The sequence below is a fragment of the Protopterus annectens genome, chromosome 8.part0 (genome assembly GCF_019279795.1).
Source record: "Protopterus annectens isolate FY-2018-M chromosome 8.part0, PAN1.0, whole genome shotgun sequence".
In the NCBI taxonomy this organism is placed as follows: Eukaryota; Metazoa; Chordata; order Ceratodontiformes; family Protopteridae; genus Protopterus; species Protopterus annectens.
This window is the reverse complement of record NC_056741.1, coordinates 13,992,646-14,014,120: the sequence shown is the minus strand read 5'-3', so window position 1 is coordinate 14,014,120 and position 21,475 is coordinate 13,992,646. Positions and strand designations below refer to the sequence as shown.

Here is a 21,475-nt window from a genome sequence, read left to right as displayed (position 1 = left end):
AGTAAAAGGCCCTGCAAACTGCAGTATGATGTCTCCTCTCCTGACTTTGTCCCACTCTCAGTGCCTGCAGTCTAATTCCCTTCAGACTTATACACAAGGACTGGGTAACCCATGTATACAGGCTCTTCCAAAAGGGTGAATCTCCTGGCATGGGTCACACTGTGGAGCTACCAGGGTTTGGGAATCTGGGGAAGGGGTAATGGTAAAGGCTGGCAGTGTGAGATCCTGAGGTCAGTAGGTCAGTGGCTGCATGCTTAAAAGAAGGAAAATGATGGTGCACCTGGTAAAAACCCACATGATCATAGGAAGTGTAAGCAGATTCTATACACTGGGCACCACAGCCCAGAACTGACCTAGAAAATGAATGTTTTATATGATGACTGACAACTCCAATGTGATGGAGGCAGAAATGGCTGACAGATGCACATTTACAGATGAATAACAAAAAGGATCCTTTTTTAAACCACTCTAAAAAGTATCATAAGACGTTAGGCATGGGACTGTGAGCAAGTACAGATGGATGGATGTGAGAATCTGGCACATTTGCATAAGTATGACATCTAATATTAGGTTGTATGTTTATGATAATTTTTTGTGACAATGCAGTTAATTTAGAGAGTTTCACACTGTATCGTGCAGACAGAAGCCACGCACTGTGTAGAAAGGCTAGGGGAAGAGAAGTCTGCATTTATGTTAATAACACATGGTGCAGTGACTGTGTGGCCATTATGTCTCACTGCTCTGTGAATCTGGAGCTTCTGTCTATAAAATGTAGACCTTTTTACATTCCTAGAGAGCTAAATCTAATCTGCATAACAGCAGTGCATATCCCACCTACTGCTAACAGAAATGAGGCACTGACAAAATTGTACCGGTCTACCTGTGACATGCAAAATAAACACCCTGAGTCTGCTCATATGATAGCTGGTGATTTTAATCAGGCTGATCTAAAGTCAGTACCCCCCATTACTACCAGCATGTAAACTTTCCAATAAGGTGTAGGATAAACTGTACACCAATGTAAAGCACGCCTACAAAGCAGTGCAGCATCCATACATCGGTGTCTTGGATCATCTTTCTATCGTGCTGCTACCTGCTTATCCTCCTCTGGTCAGGGAGAAACCCACAGTGAAACAGATCAGGATTTGACTTGAGGGAGCATTATCAGCATTCCAGGATTATTTTAGTGTACTAACTGTAGCATTTTCAAGGAGGCAGCCCCAACAGACCAGCACATTGACCTAGATGAATACACTGAAGCAGTGATGGCTTACATCATAAAGTGCATTGATGACATCACAGAGATCAGCGGTATCATCACAAGAACCATAACCAAAAGCCATGGCTTAACAGTAAGGTCTACTATCTTCTGAAGGCAAGAAATACAGCATTCAGGGCAAATGAGAGGGAAGCCTGAAGTGTGGCAGGGGCAAACCTGAAGAAAGACATAACAAAGGCTAAGAGGGAATATGGGAGGAAGGTACTAAACCACTTCGAGGACATGAGGGATACCAGATGGGTGTGGCAGGGTATACAACAAATTACAGACTATAAAACGGGAGCTGCACAATGTGATGATAACACTGACTTCCTAAACAAGCTGAATACTTTTTTGGAAGATTTGAGGAGAGGAACACCTCAACTGTGCACATTTTATTTATTTAACATTTGTTTACCGGGAAACTCCGACTTGGAACAAAGCCAATTTTCAGTGGCGCATGTCTTTGTAACGTGGGAGGAAACTGGAGCACCAAGAGGAAACTCACACAAGTGCAAAGAGGACATGCAGACTCCACACAGAAGGCACCCTAGCTGAGAATTGAACTGGAGAACCTCTTGCTGTGAGGCAATAATGCTACCAGTGTACCACCACACTGTAAAATAAGTGCTCTGTGTGCAAAAGTTGCATACAAAGCAGCATGATGCAATACTCAGCCTTAGCCTAATGGAAGTAAAAAAGGTGCTACAGAAAGTCAATCTCAGAAAGGCGGCTGGTCCAGATAATATCTTGGGTAAGGTGTTAAAGAGCTGTGCAGGTGCAGACCAACTATGTACAGTACTCACAGATATATTTAACACCTCACTTGGCCTAGCAAAGGTCGCTTCATGTTATAAAGTAATGAATATAATCCCTCTACCTAAAAAAGCCTCTCCCTCCAGCTTGAATGATTTCAGGCCTGTTGCAGTAACATCTACAGTTATGAAATATTTTGAGAGGCTAGTCAAGAAATACCTGTCTGCAGAACTACCATCAACGTTCGATCCACTGCAGCTTTGCCTAGAGAGAAAACAGATCTACGGCTGATGCAGTAATGGTCACATTGCATTTTGCTCTTGAGCATCTAGAGAGCAAGGACAGCTATGTGAGAATGCTATTCATTGACTTTAGCTCAGCATTTAACACAGTTGGCTGTATGCAATTGATCAATAAGCTAGTACATCTGGGCATCAGCAAATACCTCTGCAGTTGGATCCTGGACTTTCTGATTAACAGGCCACAGAAGGTTTGTGTGGGCAAGAATGCCTCTAGGATCATAACACTCAACACAGGTGTTCCTCAGGGTTGTTTTCTCAACCCCCCCCCCATTATTTACTATCCTAACCCATGACTGCACAGCAAATTTCAGTACAAATCATATCAAGTTTGCTGATGACACCACAGTCATGGGTCTCATCAGGAAAGAGGGTGAGAGTGCATACAGAGAAGAGGTTAACAAACTGATTGCCTGGTGTGCAAGAAGCAAACTTGACCTGAATGTAAGTAAAACAAAAGAGATCATCGTAGACTACAGGAAGAGGCAAACACCACATACACTGCTCCTGATTAACGGCGAGATGGTGGAAAGAGTAGGCAATACCAAATTCCTGAGAGTTCATATCTGTGATGATCTCTCTTTGTCATTCAGTGAGTACTATGTTAACTGCTCTGAAGGGCCATTTTAAGCCTAGCAAATTACCTAAGGTTAGAATCAAACCCTGTACCTTGTGTCTATGAGGTGAAAACTTAAGCCATTATGCTAAGCCCAGTGGTCTAGGAACACCAGCCACATAGTAAAAAAAGCACACCAACGTCTCCAGTTTTTGAGAAGATGCAAAAAAGGCAAAACTACTATTATCAGCACTTTCCTCCTTCATCAGAGCAGTAATTGAAAGCATCTGAACATCCGATTTTTTTGGTATGGTATGGGAGCTGCAGAGAGTGGTGAGAGTTTCCAAGAGGATAACTGGTGCTAGTCTGCCCACAATCCAGGATCTTTATACATCAAGGACTCTAAAGAGAGCCACCAAAGTACTAAATGACACAACTCATCCTACAAACAGTCTGTTTTTGAGCCTGTCATCGAGTAAAAGATATCTCAGCATTCGATGCAGGATAAACAGATTCAAAGACAGCTTTTATCAGAAGGTGAACAGATTTCGTAATTCCAACATTAGGTCTGATCACTGACAGGTCAGGATGTTGGGACTTCCCATTCACTGTGTGATATTATTTTATCTGGCTCACTACCACTTTTGCAAATGGAGATGCTCCGCAGATGGATAATCTGAAATTGACATGTTCAAAATTCCATCTTACAGAACATCTCCTCTTTGAAAGTTTATATCAGCGAATGCACTGTGTATTCACTGATATAAACTTGACATACTGTATGGAGATTGTGGTACAGTGCAATTTGGAAACGCGTCCATTTCCTCACTGTAGTGCAATCTCGAAGTTGGAATAGCAGGGGGTGTGGGGGTGCAGGGGGCAAGCCCCCATGCAAAACTTGATATGAGGGATAAAAGTTTCATTTACATGAGCTCCTATATGGACATCATGTGATCTTTTCGGACATGATGTCGAATCTGCTGACTTCGATCAGCTGATTCGACATTGTACAGTGGTAGTAATTTTGTTTTCGTTGTTTTGCTTCGGAGTTGCGAACAGCATTTTTTTTACCGTTCTTAATTTTGATAGTAAACCATTTTATCTATTATTTATTAAGCCCAGCCAACTATTATAATATATACTACTAACCCCAGTGCAATATTTTTTCTTCCGCTGTTAGTAATATGTGCTTGTTTACCCATAATGTTGTACATGGTTCATGTGCAATACCATTACTTGAACTTTGCTGCTAGATGTGTGTTTTTAGCATTTAACAAGTGTGTGTTTCTAGGAATATATGTAGCTCTATACTAAAGTATAGACTTGATTTATAAGATGGTGGCAGTATTATTATATGTTGTTTTAAATTATGTCTTTCTATGTACGTGGTTTCTTTTTTGTCTGTCCCATGATGAGCTGATTGCATGGAACTCATTTAATCTGCACTTGTGTAGATCTAAATAACAATAAAGTCACTTTTGACTTGACATTTTGATTTATGATATTGCAGAATCAGCCAGATATGTTCTAGATTTTGATCTTGAGGCTTTTAAGGTACCAGTATTTTATTTTGTTGAGCGAACAGTTAGATTCTTCTGCAGCTTCTGCATCATGGTGGAAAACCAGACTTGCCTTGACTAGTTTAGAAGTGTCAGCTGCCTTATTTTTCAGAGCACTTTTAGAGTGCAGGGAATCATGGAAAACCATACCGAAAACCATGATCTCTCCTAATTGGGAAGACATTTCTAGCTGGGACTCCTGATTTGTTATTCTGAAAAATAACTTGGTTATCTGAGGATTCTTCTGAGATACAAACAAGACTTTTCTCAGGTTGTTCCAGTTTTTGTATTATGTTTTGAAAGCTTGTCCTGCACAGTTTCCATTTGCATGAGGCAGTGAGTTCCCTACTTACGGTGTCTGCTAGAGAGCTCTGCTGAATGAGTATTTAGATTGCTTTGAGCTGCAAGCCGAGACTGACTGGCAGTGAATGATGAATGTTTTCTTTGCATCAAAACCCACTGACAACAGTGGTATTTTCTTACATTCTGCTTCCCTCTGGATCATCAGTGTTCTATGTTTGCCTCCCCTCCACAAAACCACATTGATCTATATCTATCAATTTTGGCAACGCCGTTACCATTCTTTTAGCCATTATAGACATAAACATTTTATAATCATATATGAAGAAAAAAAAACACCAAATAATCCTAGCTTCCCAGTCCGCCAAACAAAATGCAGTAACAAATACTTCCCAGAAAAAATGCGAACTGAGGCACGACTGAAAAATCCATTATACAATAGTATATTTATTTCTAGTCCAAACAGAACATAAGCATGTTCGCAGTAACTCTGCTATATCAGATGTAATTAAAACACTATTATTCCATTATTTAAATATCTCATTCAATTAACCTCTTAACCAGTGACAGACTTATGTGTAATTTAAAGCACTAATACTCTAAAATACAAAGATACTTACATAAAAAAATACATAAAAACATATATACATATATAACAATGTATATATATATATATATATATATATACATACACACTCTTATAAAACCTAAAAACAACTATTAAAATAATCAAAATTAAACTAACCATCTAGTCCTGGGGACTTTACTGCAGATTAGTTATACATCACAATTTTTATCTCATTTCCTCCTATCCTAACCATTAGTAATTGAGCTTCATCCACCTCTAACCTTGGCATATTTAATTTTCCATAAATATTTTCATTTGTATATTTTATTGATTTCCATATTTCACTGCTTTATACAGACTTTCATAGAATTTCTAAAATATTTCTAATACCTCTACAGGATCTCTTATAGGTTCATAGGTTCATAGGTAGGTACTAGGCTTTTGGCCCTAGGGCCTATACAAGCCTAGCCAAAAAGGTACACTGGCTTTCGCAACCCAAGAAAATTACTTTCCTGTGCCCCTGTCAAGCAGAATCACAGAAGATTTTTCTTGAAGAGTGATTTCTAGATCATGTCCCCAAGGTGTGCACCACTACTTGACATCCTTCTCTGGTTTCTCTATGGTATATTTACAGGTGGCCAAGATCACAAGATGCCAAATGTAATGTTGATTGCTGTCTTCCCTTGGAAATCACTGCGGATGTGATTTCTAAGTATGCATCTGCAGTGATTTCTTTTTGTTTAGGACAATCTTGTTACCTTCTTTGTTATATGCTCCCTAAGCTTGGTGGCAGTCCTTTCTACTTTCTGTTTTTTGAGCTGTTGTGCTAAAAGTTTTTGTACTTTACTGTTATTATAAAAAAACAGTTGCTTAAGAGCAATCTTTCTAAGCTTGTGCATATTATGAAGGTAATCCCTTATTTTCTGCTTAGCATTCTGCAGTCGCTCCTCTTCTTGTTCTGGGAGATTCCTCCTAGCCTGCAATACTTTAACATTTGTCGGTCCCTCTAAATAATTCTTGTTACTTCTTAACCATAGCTCCCTTTCTTTTATTTCCACCCTATTTTAGGGTTGCCACCTTTTCAAATGCCCAAAGTGGGACATTTTTGGTGCAAACGTCAGATTTTGCAGGGAGAAACATACCCATGGTCAGTACAAAGGACAGAATTTCACTTTTTTACTTAAATAAAAGTTTATTCTTGTAGCATTTTAGTTGCTTATTCTGTTTCTTATAACATTTAGGTGTTTCATATACAGAATAACTGTTTTATGCAACTAGTACATAAAATATAGGAAATACTTTTGTCCTAAAATCTCAGGACATTTGCCATTTTTACAATTTTTTTGCAGGACACAACTGCCCAAAGAGGGACTGTCCCTCGCAAAGTGGGACAGGTGGTAACCCTACCCTATTTTTAAATTCCACCTTAATTTTATCCCACTTTCTAGCTATAGTTTCAGAAGAAATTTCTATCCTCTCTAATAGCTGCTGAATAATTTCCACTACCCATTCCTTAAATTCCTCTCTTTTCAACAGATAGGTGGGAAAGCACCAGTGTCTCATTTTTATTTTACTACCCTGTGTTTTTATTTTAGTTATTACTGGCACATGATCTGAAATAGTTATTGGGTGCATATCAAGACCTTCAATTAAATGTGCATGCTCCTGTGAAATGTAAATTATATCTAGCCTAGCCAAGGCTTTATATCTTGGTGAGTAATATGTAAATTCACTCCAAACTCCTATTACTGAATTCACATCTTCTATGCCAAATATTTTCATAAATTTCTTTTAAAATGTATCCTCCCTTGTTATATGTTCCCTTCTGGGACCTCAAGACACATCTTCACTGCTGCAAATCAAATTCCAGTCCCCACCTATAAGTAATATTCCTTGCTGAAAACTGATTATTTCTTCCAGAATTTTCTTAAGCTCCATTATAGCAGTTTTAGGTGGAATATAAATGCATGCCAGTGTAATCTTCGTCCCTTGCCAGTAGCCCCTTAGCACTACCAATCTGCCATTATTATCTTTTTATCTTCTTCTATCACTATTGGAGCTTCTCTTGCAATTAATATAAATGCTCCTCTTTTCCTTTGTCCCAGGTATTCTGCTGAATAACCACTCTGCAAACCTTTCTTTATCAAATTCACAAGTTCAGTTCTTTCTAAATGTGTCTTCTGTAACATAACCATTTTCACTCTACATTTTTTAATAGAGTTCACTGCTCTTTCTTTTTTGTACTTATCTGTGAGACTGTTGATATTTAAAGACATTACAGAAATTATCATTGAATTAAAAAGTTATTATTCCCACATTTTATGTATAGCACAGTTTTTGTTAAATGTCTAGTTCCAGCTTTTATGTTACATGCATATACTGTTTTACAGGTTGAACTTTAATACAGTTTTTTCTTGTCATATCCATTTGACCCTATGTCACATCTTATCATTTTTTTGTTTTATTGAAAGCCCTCAAACAAAAAAACAAACATACCCCAATACCCCATAAACCTATTAACTTAATACAAAACTATGTACATCTTCAAATACTGAAGTTTTACCCCCCTAATAGGAACAAAAATCCTAAACTGACAGCCACAACCACTGACTTGAGTTAACCTAAATGAAAGGTTAAACTTCTAAGATGCATGGTGTAGCCTGTGCTTCTACTAAGTGCCAATTGGTTTTGCCTTTTTTTATAGCTCTCCCAGCTTGGAAAACTCCTGAATGCTTTCAGATGGTGTTATCTCCTAGCCAGTTTCTCTTCTCAGTTTTTTTTCTCCAGCCAACCACTGTCCACCAAACTGTAGCCAGTTTCTGTTTTTCAGATTGTTTCCATGGAGACATGAGAACCATGCAGCAAGTTTCTCTTTATCAGATTGTTTCCATAGAAACATTAAGATCAGCTGCAGAATTGACAACTGGGCATACATGTATTTGCTAGAAAAAAACTCATTCAATATTCTTTTTTATTTACTTACTCTTAAAACTTGTTACTAAATTAGTCTAAGGTCCTTAATCCAGTCATATTCCCATGCAAGAATGAGAAAAGGGACATTATTTTTTCTTTTGTCATGCTCTTTTAACCAGACTTTTTTCTTTGCATTGCCTACACTTCTTAAAACTGAACAAGAAGAAAGAGAGAGCAGAGAAAGAAAATAAAAAAGAACAGCAACACTTGTTTACAATCTCCATTACACTTAAAAATAACTGAAAAGGCTTTACTTTATGGCATGCAAAGAAAACCATACACCACAAAAATACTGCTAGTAAGAAAAAAAAAACGTTGTTTAGTTACAGTTAATTTTCTCCCTCCTCTTCCCCTCCTCAAAGCATTTTTGAACATTAATGACATGAAGTAGATCATATGCTTTAGAGTCCCACAAGTCCAACAAATTCTGAAAATGTCCAGTATTTCCAGATTTTCTTGTTTTGTAATATTTTACACATATAATTATTGCATTGTAATCCCATATAAAGTTGCTGGTTTTGTTACTATTCATTTTCATCTCCCATAGCCTGTCTCTGCTTCATTTCCAATGTACTCTCGATTCTTCTAGTCAACTCTTGTGCTCCCTTCCTTTACTCTAACATTTTCCTTTGTAACACTGGAAAAAATTCACAAGTACAGTCTCTCTCTGTGGTCTTTATTACCAGAAGAACAGGCAGCAGAATCTCTGTTTCATAGCTCACTTTTTGTTGGACAAACTTTTGTATTTCCTCCTCAGTGTGTACATCATCAAAAATGATTTTGTCCCTTCCAGGGAAGAATACTTTGAAGACAGCTGGCTACAACAGTTTGAACCTCATACTTGCATCTTGTCATTCCCTGAATAGTGGAATAAACGTGCTTCTCTTCTGTCTGGTGTACAATGAGTAATCATTCTCCACAAACATTCTACAGTTTTTGTACTATGTCCTTCTGCCACAGTTTTTTCAAAATTAACTCCTTCTGCTGGTAGGATTGCATATTTAATATTAAAGGTCTAGGTTACTTTCTCATAGTATAGCATAGGGATGGCACAGTGGTAGCATTGTCACCTCACAGCAAGAGGTTCTCTAGTTCGATTCTTGGCTGGGGTGCCTTCTATGTGGAGTCTGCATGTCCTCCCTGTGTTTGTGTGGGTTTGCTCCCACATTGTAAAGACATGCATCTGGAATGTTTCTACCTGGGCCTCTGCTGAAAATTGGCTTTGTTCCAAGTCGGATTTTCCCAGTAAACAAATGTTAAATAAATAACAATAGCCAGGTTTGGAGCATACATATGATGTTCCCTTTCAACTAACAGCTCCTGCTGTGGAATACCAGCCCAGTTGCTTATTTGTGCTTTCATAAAATTAATGCAGTCTGTTCCTTCTAGCTTCTCTGGTATAGCTGAAAATCTCAGGTTTTCCCTTATGTGCACTGTCCTCTAATTCTATTATTTTTTAAACATCTCTTCTTGAGCAGTCTCATATTCAGCCAGCCTTTTCTTAATTTCAACCTCTTATTTTTGCAGCTTTATCACCTCATCTGAATATTTGTTTAAAGCTTCTTCCATTTTTTTCCAGCCTTTTGTTGTTTATGTTGATATACTCCATCAGTGTTTTGTTTATTTTAACCAGGTCTGTATGCAGTTGTCTTATATCTTCCTGTAGGTTACTGGAATTCATGTCTGGAGGTTGCATTGCTTTTTGCTGAACATTTGTAGAACTTTCCCCAGTCAGTGTTTCTTCCTCACTTTTTGTAGCTTATTTTTTCCATGTCTTCTGTTTCTTTTTTCCTGGCATCCAGACAGTACACTTACTAGCCAGTTACTGAAATTTTCCCATACACACAAGTCTACTAGCCTTCTCTGCTGAGTTCTCTTTTCACACTGGGAGAGCTAGAATTAAGCTGATACTCAATGTGCAGCCATCTTCAAGCCAACCCTGACGGTCATACTTATAGTCCTGAAACTTACAAAGGGAATCCAAGAAAAAGCACACTGTAATATAACCAAGACATGTTTGGAGATTGATGTACTGAGGTTGCGTGATACAATGGTACAATCATGAAACACATTGGCATTAATATACTTAAGCTCTAAGATATAATTATGGAACTTTGTAGCGTTATGCACTAAGGGTGTGTGATGTAATCATAAATGCATTATGCACTAAGGGTTTGTGATGTAATCATAAATGCATTATGCACTAAGGGTGTGTGATGTAATCATAAATTGGGCAGGGATTATACACTTGGCCATGAGATATAATTATGAAACATGGAGGATGTACATTGTAATTGTGAAATACTAAAGGATTACACACTATGGTTGAGGAATATAGTAATGCACACTATGATTTCTGTACCACTAAAACAGAAATTTACACTGTTGTGTTGGATTTGTCTGAACATTCTTCAGTCCCTTAAACTTGAGCAGAATTTGTATTAAGGCTTTATGTGAGTGGCTGGAAGTAGCATACCTCTCAAACTCTTAGAGCAAGAAATCCGGACAAAAACATAAATAATGGGGGTCAAAGGACCAAAAACAGAAACACTTTTTAAGTATTGCTCTTACAAACTTAGAAAATTGATAGACTAAGAGGTTTTACATTAACACAGATTTTTGAAGGGTGTGAAATTTGAAGTTTAAATGTTTATCATTATTTTCTGACTTATCCTCAATGATTTGCGAGTCATTTGCCAAAAAAATTTTTTTATAAGGAACAGATTAAAATATTAGGCAAAATTCTGCACATTCTGTGAAATTCTGGACAGTTGAGAGGTATGGAAAGTAGTCGTGGTGGTCCTTGTTTGTATAGTATAAATGACTGTCATAGTTTGAATTTTGTGGGTTACAGACTGATAAAATATAGTGTGATTGCACAAAGTTCCTGTTTTTCCTTAGGGACTGAGATTCTATCTAATTCCACTGATATGAGCACTGCACATTTGTAATGTTACTGTGTGGTACTTTTAATAATTCCACTGTGGAATTCTCAGGGATTACAAAGGAGGACACACATCTTATTCGTTTACACAATGCCTCTCTTCTTCAGTGGCTGAATGATCAAAACATGATAATCTGAGATAGGATTGCTTTGTTGATGTGAGTTGTATTGGACCATGCTGGGGCTTTGCATCAGTGATTGGTATACCTGTTACACACATGGGGAAAATTCTGAGGTTCTGCACTGTTAGTGGGACTTATGTGAGCCACAGTTCAGACACAGCATGGTAACAGTGCAGCTGTGGTCACAGATACCCCCAAAACCTAAAAGTGAGGTATTAACACCCATGCTTCCTACCTTTAGGTAAAGCCACAACAAAACATTGCCAAAGTAGTGAAATGAGGAGTTGTACTTTACAGCCGAACATGTGCTGCCTGGTTTGTAGTGCTGTGAAAGTGTACCAACATTCACTTTATCGTGTTCTGCTATAGCTGGTTTACGCACTTATGCTAATATGTAGTGTTGCCAACATTTGCTTTCTATACTGGTGGCACTGCTTAGTTTCTGGAGTATTCTATGTGCCAATATTCTGTTGCTTGTAATTTACCAGCCTTGTACAGTGTGATAATGGAAGCTTATTAATGATAGAATACATCTGTAATTTAATGATTTAAATTTGTTTTTCTGGGGTAGAGCAGAGTCCAACTGGACTTCTTCTGGACAACAGAACTGATACAAGAATTGTCCAAGAAATCACAAAATTGATGAATTGGAAAACCAAAAGGGTATATGGAAACAAAAAATGCATATGGTGGACCAGTTAGGCTTAATACAAAATATTTTGCTTTCATTTCAGGAGGATACATGCACATAGTGAAAGTATTGTTAATGCAACATCTCCAAAATATTGAAAGCAGTTAGGGAAGGAGATGGGGAAAAGATGCTGAGATGAAGAAGGAAGAAGGAAAGGGAGGGAAAACTGGAGGGAAGGACTGGACAGAGTAAAAAGCAGAAGCGGGAACAAAGGCAAAGACTTCCGTGACCCTGCATTCTTTTAGTTGTGTGTCACTGTGGCTACATCACAGTTACAGAAATGCATGAAACTCCTAAGTCTGCACCGAAGATTCGGAATTAATTATTTTGGGATTGTAAGGATATCCGTGTGTACTATATGCTTGTGAGTGTTTGTGTTTTTGTGTGTGTGTGTGTGTGTGTGTGTGTGTGTGTGTGTGTGTGTGTGTGTGTGTGTGTGTGTGTGTGTGTGTGTGTGTGTGAGTGAGTGTATGTGGTGGGGGGCATCTCTTTCACTTTAAAGAATCACAGATAAGTACATTTTGGGGGATGTGGTCTGTATTACCTCTGGAGCCTTCTTTATTCATGTTGTGCTTTGCTGCAGCATTGAGAGGGTGGTACAGTGAGCCAGTGATTAGTGGTGGTAAGTTACAGTTTTGGCTCTCCATTTACTTTCTTAGCTGGGGTGCATTTTCTGCTGAGTCTTCATGTTGTGCCTGTGTATGGTCTCTCTCCAGGAGCACCAGCTTCCTGATGTATTCCATACATATTCCATAGTTGTGGCGCATATGGTGTTCCTCCAAGCCACCTATCGGTGTGAGCATGTCATCGTACGAGGCGGTACCATATCACTTAAGATTAGTTCTTCCATCTTGTGCCAGGGACAATGCACTAGGACTGAAAAGAGTATTGTGGGACCCAAAGGTGAATACTTTTGACTTCACACTACCCATTTCATGAAGGACCTTAATTCCAAGTCAGGTACTTAGCCAGTGTTTGACCTTGTCACTCCAAAAGTCTGACCTCTCTTTTTGTGTCTTACAGCACTGAGCTTAAATGTTGTGTCTTTCGGCCTTTCCTGGTTAGGGGTCACGACAGTGGAACTCCGGTCCGCTAATGATTGGCAGTAGATTTTTACGTGCCGAGTTGCCAGCTCTGACGCACAACCTTCAACGAAGGTACGCCCATTCACGCATGTCTCCACACAGAAGATGCTCTAGCTGAGAATCGAACAGGACAACATCTTTCTGTGAGGCGAGTTTAGTTCTTTTTTGCTAATTTATGGATATAATATTCTGCATGGTTATTGTTATTCTCCTTAAAGGCCTGCATCCAAAATCCCAGTCTCTCCTTGTTTCTTCAGCTTCCCCCCTGTTTCATCATCTCTCTTTCCACTCTGAATTATAGTTTTCTGCTTGTGCTATGTACAGGAGTCAATTATAGTTTTCTGCTTGTGCTATGTACAGGAGTCTTAACTGTGTAGCTCTGAGCTACCCATTCAAATTGGGTAATCGTAATCCACCCTGTTCTGTTGGAAGAATCAGCTCATTCCACTTCACTCTTGCCATCTTCCCCTCCCAGATAAAGTCTTTCAACTCCTTATTAATTGCCCCCCACAACTTCCCCTCCCAGATAAAGTCTTTCAGCTCCTTATTAATTGCCCCCCATAACTTCCCCTCTGGTTGAACAAAACACTACAACTATGTCAGGAAAGCAATAAGTACATGTGTACAGAACTGGATAGTGTGTAGAACCATGGAAATACTATACCTCATAAATGTGTGAGTCATTCACAGGATTAAGAAGTACAACAGGATAATATCATACAAAATTAAATCTTGATGCAGTACCAGTGATATATGCTCCAGAGAAAGTACCATAGCTCCCAGAATGAAGGCACAGCAGGCACTTAAAATATGGAAAACTTGGAAAGTTTAGGTATCATTAAAATGCCATTACAGACAACAAAACAAGTAACACTGTTAGTATTGTAAAAAAAAATTGTAAGACCATCAGTTAAGCACTGAGCTTAAATGAGAAAGGTAAATTATTGTCTCAGAATCCACGTTTACTTCAAATTTAAGTTATTTATTTTTATTGCCTATCTGTGTTGTGGCTTATTTTCATTGGGGGCCCAGGAGAGAAAAGCTCCTAAAGGATTAAACAGAAATCAGTGTAGTACATTAAACATTGTACATTTTAAATAATATAGTGATGTAACTCATAGTGACAGGATGCACACTGTGGGACAGACAAAGAAATGAGGACATAAGAGCAGAAGCCAAAGTAGCTCCACTTGCAGAAAAGGTCAAAGAGAACAGAATATGGTGGTTCGGGCACATGTGCAGAAAAGCAGAAGACAAACTGGTGAAGAAGATTTGGGACAAACAGGAAAGAGGCAAGAGGAAACAAGGACATCCAGCAAAGAGGTGGATGGATTGCCTGAGATTAGACCTGCAACAATTAGGCATGAGTTAAGCGCTTTCATCCAGTTTATTACAGAACCTCTTCAGAATTCTGAAGAAGTTCAGTAAATAAACGGGACGAGAGCGAAGTTCTGTAATAAACGGGACAAAAACTCTTAACACAAGTTGGTTCTCTGTTCCAGTGTTGTTTTCATTTTCATGTGCCTTAGAGTTACGCTTTTCCTTTTAGTAATTAGGTGGCTTTGAATAGTGAGAGATAGCGACAGTTGACACGACATCCCGACCCCATGTAGAAAATGGAGAAAAGGGGGGGGGGGTTTGATGTTGATGATCCTGTAGTAAAGCATTGTGATGGAAGACATTAAATATTATTAGATAAAAATCTAATGGAGTGAATGTTCATATTTGGGATACATAAAACAATGATACCAGGAGCACAGCTACTCAGAGGGTTTGGGTTTGTATTTTTTCCATGCTTGCATGGGGTTTCTCTGGAGGCCTAGTTTCCTCCTGTCTCCCAAATCCTTGCTTGCTGATTGACTACTCTAAAGTGTCCTTATGTATTGCATTTACCCCTGCCCTTATAGCTGGGTCATTTATGAAAAAGGTCTGAGATAAACCAGTTGACTTATCTGTTTAACAGATAGATAGATAGATAGACAGACGGACAGACAGACAATTAAATAAAAACAATAGCACAAAAGAATCACAACTGTAAAGAAGCATTCATCTGGGTTAACAGAGAAGCAGATGGTGAGGCCTATCCTAAAAACTTGTAATGTTAATACAACCAGGAAAAGGATTTTTTTTTTCTCAGCCTTAACTAATATGTATTGTAATAGAGGTGAAGCAATGATTTTTTATGCATGAGTACAGCTTATAGGAATCATTTCCATTTATTATATATTTAGTGGTAGAATAGGGAAGATGTGGTTTGAAAGAAGGAGATGCAGAAATAAGAGGGACTAAGTCTGTGGTATTAGGGGATGTCTTTGAAGCCTATTCACTTGATATTCCTGGAAAAGAAGACGTGTTTTTTTTCTTGAATTTACTTAGGACCCTCGCCGGAAGGAATGTATTTGGTGAGATTATTCCAGCCAGTATTAACATTGTTAGAAAACAGTGAGTTGCCATAGTAGATGTGACTTCTGGTTTCTTAATGAGATGGGCCCTTTTAGAGGCACATTGCCCTAGTAGGGGTACTAGGTTAGCAGAAATAAAGGCCAAATGTCTTTTTAAGTGGTGGGCAACAAGGAGTAGAAAAAAATGGTTGTTTATCGGAAAACAGGATCCATTTTAGATTGTTGTAGAGATTGTAGTGGTGTGTCCGGGACAGGGCCAAGACAACAAATGTTGCACATTTGTTGTAGACTGTTTCTGTTTTGTTTTGTTTTCCTTGTAGCTATAAGCTCATGAGAATAGTGATACTGTAGACGAGCGTTGAGAAGGCAAGGGACTTATGTCTTGTACTTGTCAGTAAGCATTATTCAATAAAGTGCTTTGAAGATTTGATTGCGTTTTTTTTCCTATATTGCCTTTGAGTACATATTAGGGTAGGCATTAGTCTTGTGTAGCCTGTAGGTATGCGATGGAGTCGACTTCTCCTATGGCAATGTTGATGCCTGCAATGACAAAACAGTTCAGTGGAACTGGTAGCACATCCAGGCTCTAGTTAGGGTTCATTTTATTTCACACCCTTTAAAGTAGGGAAATAAAATATTATAGTATACAGGCTGGTTTGAAAATATGAACTGTACATGTAGTGTGCAATGCTTAGGTGCACATTGTAATATTTTCTGTCTGTTCTTTTAACTGTAAACTTATTTTCTTCATATATAGTAACAATAACTAGATGCTCCCACCAGATCAAGCTGTGCCCCCCCACAAACCACCCTCAAGTTGAACTGTGAGGCACACGGTCAGTGACATGGACCATTGGCTCCTCACACCACCATTGTGCTTATTGGTAGAGTATTGTGCTATAGAAGTCAGAATAACTTGCATGTCATACCATATTTATATATACCGGCCATTCCTGACAATTGCACATATGAGAAGGGGGCTTTCATATATATATATATATATATATATATATATATGTGTGTGTGTGTGTGTGGGTTTACCTTTATATTCTCGAATCACACATGTGCGAGTATTCATATATTCGCATCGTAAAAACGAAGCTGGAAACAGCGACAGTTGTCAATATTCAAAAAGTAGCACATCGAACAGCTGATTCGCTGTGTTTCGAACATAAATGTTGACAAAATTAGATAAAGTGTAATGCAGGGGGGCAAGCCCCCCTGCACCTCCCATGTGGGGGGCAAGCCCCCCACACACACCCCTGCTTTATTATTCTAACTCCGAGATCGCACTACAGCGGGGAAAGGAACCATTTCCAACTCCCCACTATAGTGCAATCTGCCCCAGAATGTCGAATGTGCAATGAGTGACTCTCACTCTGCATTCGCTCATTGTACATTCGAACCTTCTTCCGTTCGACGTTTGCAAACCTTGCAAACTGTTTTTCGAACAATTGTCGGTCGCCCATGTGCAATACGCACATGTAAAGGTAAACCATGTGTGTTTGTGTGTGTGTGTGTGTGTGTGTGTGTGTGTGTGTGTGTGTGTGTGTGTGTGTGCGTGTGCAGATCTACTTGTGCTCCACACTAGCAGTAGTTCTATGTGCAAAGTGTTGTTTCACAGAAGGTACCGGCAGGCCGGTCTGTCTGATACCACCCTTTCATATACCGCTTCCTTCCATTTTCAGGCTTAATTTCTTTACATTAACTGTATGTTCTGACACCAATGCACTGACTTAGTTATGCTTAGAAAAGCTCTTTTTCTTCTTTGGTAAACTGTCAGCAGACTTCCAGGCATGTCAGACAACAGGCAGTAGGCAGAGCCAGCATTATAAAAACAGATAGATTATAATGCATTTAACTTTACTTTAAATAAAAAGGTCTAAGTATCTGTCTGGTTTCCTAACAGAGGAAATGAGTCCAAGTGTGCACAGACTGATTTTAGATGCAAAATTGTTAGAAAGAGAGCTAAATGATATCACGTAGTGCCTGCCACAAGGCTTCCTCACAGAATCTTAACCAAATACTCAGAAATAGCCCTACTTAATTATACAAAATATTTTGTGTTACACAGGATTTAAAACTTTACACGGGATTCAGATTTTTACCGATTTAATAGGGCGCCTACTACAATACAGAAATGTGAGATTGCTGTCAAGCATTAAACTTTTAAATTTCAACACATAACATACACGTGGGACCAAGAAACCAGGAAATTTAATTTACTTATTACTAAAGCAAACGCAGTATCTACAGGAGAAACTCAAGTAGCAAGATAACAGAGTGATCCAGGCACACAAATATATGCTTATTTAAGATAGTGAAGAATCAACCAAGGCAGTATTGCCGATCAGCACTTGGCTTCCTAATCTACTGCAGCTAAATGGAAATTTTTACTTTCCAGTCAGTAGACCACAGAACCAAACCTTACTGATCCATATCAGAGATCCAAATCAGTGTTTATGAAGCTCAAAGCTCATGTCTCCACAGACAGCTCATTCTGCTTTTACCCTGAACCAAATGACCCTTAAATATACAGGAAATATGTGGTCAGTCAACAAAAGATAAATAAATATAAATGTGCCAAATCAGTGTTTATGAAGCTCAAAGCTCATGTCTCCACAGACAGCTCATTCTGCTTTTACCCTGAACCAAATGACCCTTAAATATACAGGAAATATGTGGTCAGTCAACAAAAGATAAATAAATATAAATGTGTCAAGATAAAATGTTTTAAGTCTGAAAAATTCAAATTAGAACTTTCTAGCTATGATTTAAGTCACTGATTTTTTATTTTGAATTTACACAATTTACAGGCTTTCAGGTATTTCTACAGGATTAGGAAAACATAATGAAAGCTATATTGTATACAGTGATAAAATGTGTGGTAATAACACATTTAAACTAGTGAAGTAAAAGCTATAATTACACTGCATTTGTTGACCAGATTGAGTATAGCAGCACACCCCCGCCTTAAGCTGCAATGCATTGTCAGCAATAAATCTACCTGGTGTGGGAATAGATCCCATAATCTAATACATCAAATGGGAGTGTGCTACCTGTTGTGTCACTAACACTGACTAGCTAGTGATCCTTGTTAGATTCTTACATTTAGATTTAGAATAGGTTCATATGCATTTACTAGGTACAAGGTCAAATGACGTAGCCTATGCAAATCAACTCAAAATACTTATAATTCAGGCCTAAAGCAGATGCCCTATGCTGACTGCCTTAAAAAAACTCCAGCTATACTCTGTCGCATATCGTCTACTCCGAGGCAGTCTCTGCTTAACATACAAGGCCATGTCAAACCCAGAGCTGTTGGACATGCTACACTTAAAGAAATCCCAATCCCTCAGAGCCACACGGTCCCGGGATCTAAACCTTGTCATCACAATAAACAAAACATGCTGGAGGGATAGGTTCCTGACCCAGAGACTTCCCAGACTCTGGAATAGACTGCCCATGCATGTCATGCAGAGCACCTCTTTGGCCCACTTCAAAAGGAACCTTGATGATTGGATGGGAGAAAGGAAATTCACTTCGGGGATCACGTCAGTCGCCCTGCTAGACAGGGGTCCAGGGAAGGAAATAGTGTGGGAAGAAATAGCCAGGGAATTGTTATGGCTAGGCTTGTATAGGCCCTAGGGCTGATAGCCTAGTACTAACCTATGAACCTATAAGCATATTAGAAACCTAATAAATTAATCAATGTATTATCTACCTTAATTACAGAGAGTTGTATACATACCAGGGGCTGAATTTGCGATTAGCCAACCAGTCATCAAGACAAGATTTAAATATAGCCAAGGTATTGCATTATTTGATATGCGAGGGAAGTTTCTTCCATAAACAAGGGATGTGCTAGCTGAGATATCTATGGCACCAGCAGGTCTAGTTTATGGGACAATGAAGACTAAAAATCTTGGTTGTGGTACTACCAGTTTTGTGCAGGTGAAAGAGATCTGTTAGGATGGGGTTTTTCATGGCATGGAAAGCTAAGCAAATTTTGTCACACAGGAGCCTGTATGAGACAGAATATAGTGAGGAAGCTTTAAGTCTATCCAGGTAGTTTAAGGAGCAAAGTCCTGTGATTTTTTTTGTAGTTAAAAATCTTTGCAGACTTTCAAGTTAGGTGAGGTGTTTGGCGAGGTGTATGCTGAAGTGGCATTGTATTTGAAGATGGGCCTGATGGGAGGTGAATAGAGAGAAATTACATTTTTTTGATCTAGAGGATATTCCCTTGGAAATGAATTAGGCAAGATAGAACGAGTTCCTAACTATGGTTGATACGCAATAGCCAAAGTACAGGTTATTATCAATGAAGGTACCTAGATTGTATCGGTTTTAAATGGGGTGTTATTTATATGACGTGGGCAAGGAGAGTCTTGTTTCTCAAATAAGACGATACTACATTTTCAATGAATTTGAGCCCATGGTTGTGCACCAGGCACTGGTCTGAGCCAAGCATACCTCTCAACCACTTATCACAAGAAAATTGGACAAAGCCAAAAATAATCGGGGGACAAAGCCCCCAAAATAAGAACCAATTTTAAATACACTGCTCTTATGAACCTAGAAAGTGGCTAGAATAAAAGGTTTTGTGTTATCATGCATTTTCTGTCATTATTTAGTGAATTCAGTTTTCTCTCTCTCTCTCTCTCTTCTCTCTCTCTCTCTCTCTCTCTCTCTCTCTCTCTCTCTCTCTCTCTCTCTCTCTCAAACATCTGGACATTTGGGAGATGTGAATCCAGCCATTGGTGGTTTATTAAAAAATCAATGGGAGAGTTAAGTGGACAACTTGCAGTCATGTGAAGACTTGCTCAGCCAAAGGCCTTTAAAGTCTGCTTTCACATTAGGAAAGTAGATACCAAAGAAGAGGTGTTCCAGGACCAAGCTGTTTGAGATATAATTTTTTGGAAGGGTTACCACTAACCCTCACTTTATGACTGGATAAGTTGGCTGCTCATCATGTGACTTGGGTGTTAATGTTTGGTTGGATAAATGTCTCATTGCAAAGATAGTTTATTTTATATAAGGCAAATGTTGATAGCATTAATTCCTATTTGAGACCACAAATCATTGTCTGGTGGACAGTATCATTTTTTCACTTATCCGGTGAGGCTTCCTTCTGGCTCTAATTGCCTGGGCATCCAGGCATGACCCACTCTGGGGACAGTGTCAGGTGGGGAGTTTGACTGATGCAGTACACCTGTCAAAGAGTAGTGCAGGTGTTCTAAGGCGAGCCCAGGTAGGACAGAAACCTCCTGTGGAGCAGAAGGGCAAAATCTCGCTTGATCTTAATTTTCATTATGAATACAGATCATGAAAGCAGAGCCTCACGAGCCTTCTGGCTTTTTGGATTTTAAGCAGGAGTTGTCAGAAAAGTTACCACAGGGACAACTAGCTTGTGGTGGCCAAGTGTTAATGGAGACATCGCTTTCTGATCCTTCAGTGCTGGCTCTTCCTATCATTGTGTAGCGGAATTCGCCAAAAGTTGGATTGTTCACCCACTACTAGGGAACATGAGCTGGGATTCTGGGATTAAACTATCGTGAGATAGATTAGTTTTACTCTACTGATGATGTGTTGCGATAGTAATCCTGCTCAGTTCGAGAGGAACGTCAGGTTCAGACATTTGGTGTATGTGCTTGGTTAAGGAGCCAATGGTGAGAAGCTACCATCTATGGGATTATGACTGACTGTCTCTAAGTCAGAATCCCGCTTAAACATAATGATACCGGGCAGAGTGGATCTCCAGTTGGCCAGGGATAGCCAACCACAAGGTCAGCGAAGAGCGTCACCTGACACTGGATCAGCATGCGGATGGAAGGCGGCTGCCTCTCTCCAGCAGTACACTGCATATCTGTGGGGAACCAGGTGGTACCTTTTCTGACATCTCCTTGTTAATACCCAAAATGTCAGAAAGATCACGAGGTCCCACTTTCATGGTCTGCATTTG

General features: G+C 39.0%; 1 protein-coding gene across 1 annotated transcript in view; it reads left to right on the top strand.

Moving 5' to 3' along the window:
* The window catches only part of VAMP1 (vesicle associated membrane protein 1), a 215,514-nt gene that overhangs the window by 15,860 nt on the left and 178,179 nt on the right, over positions 1 to 21,475 (top strand). The window lies entirely within an intron of this gene.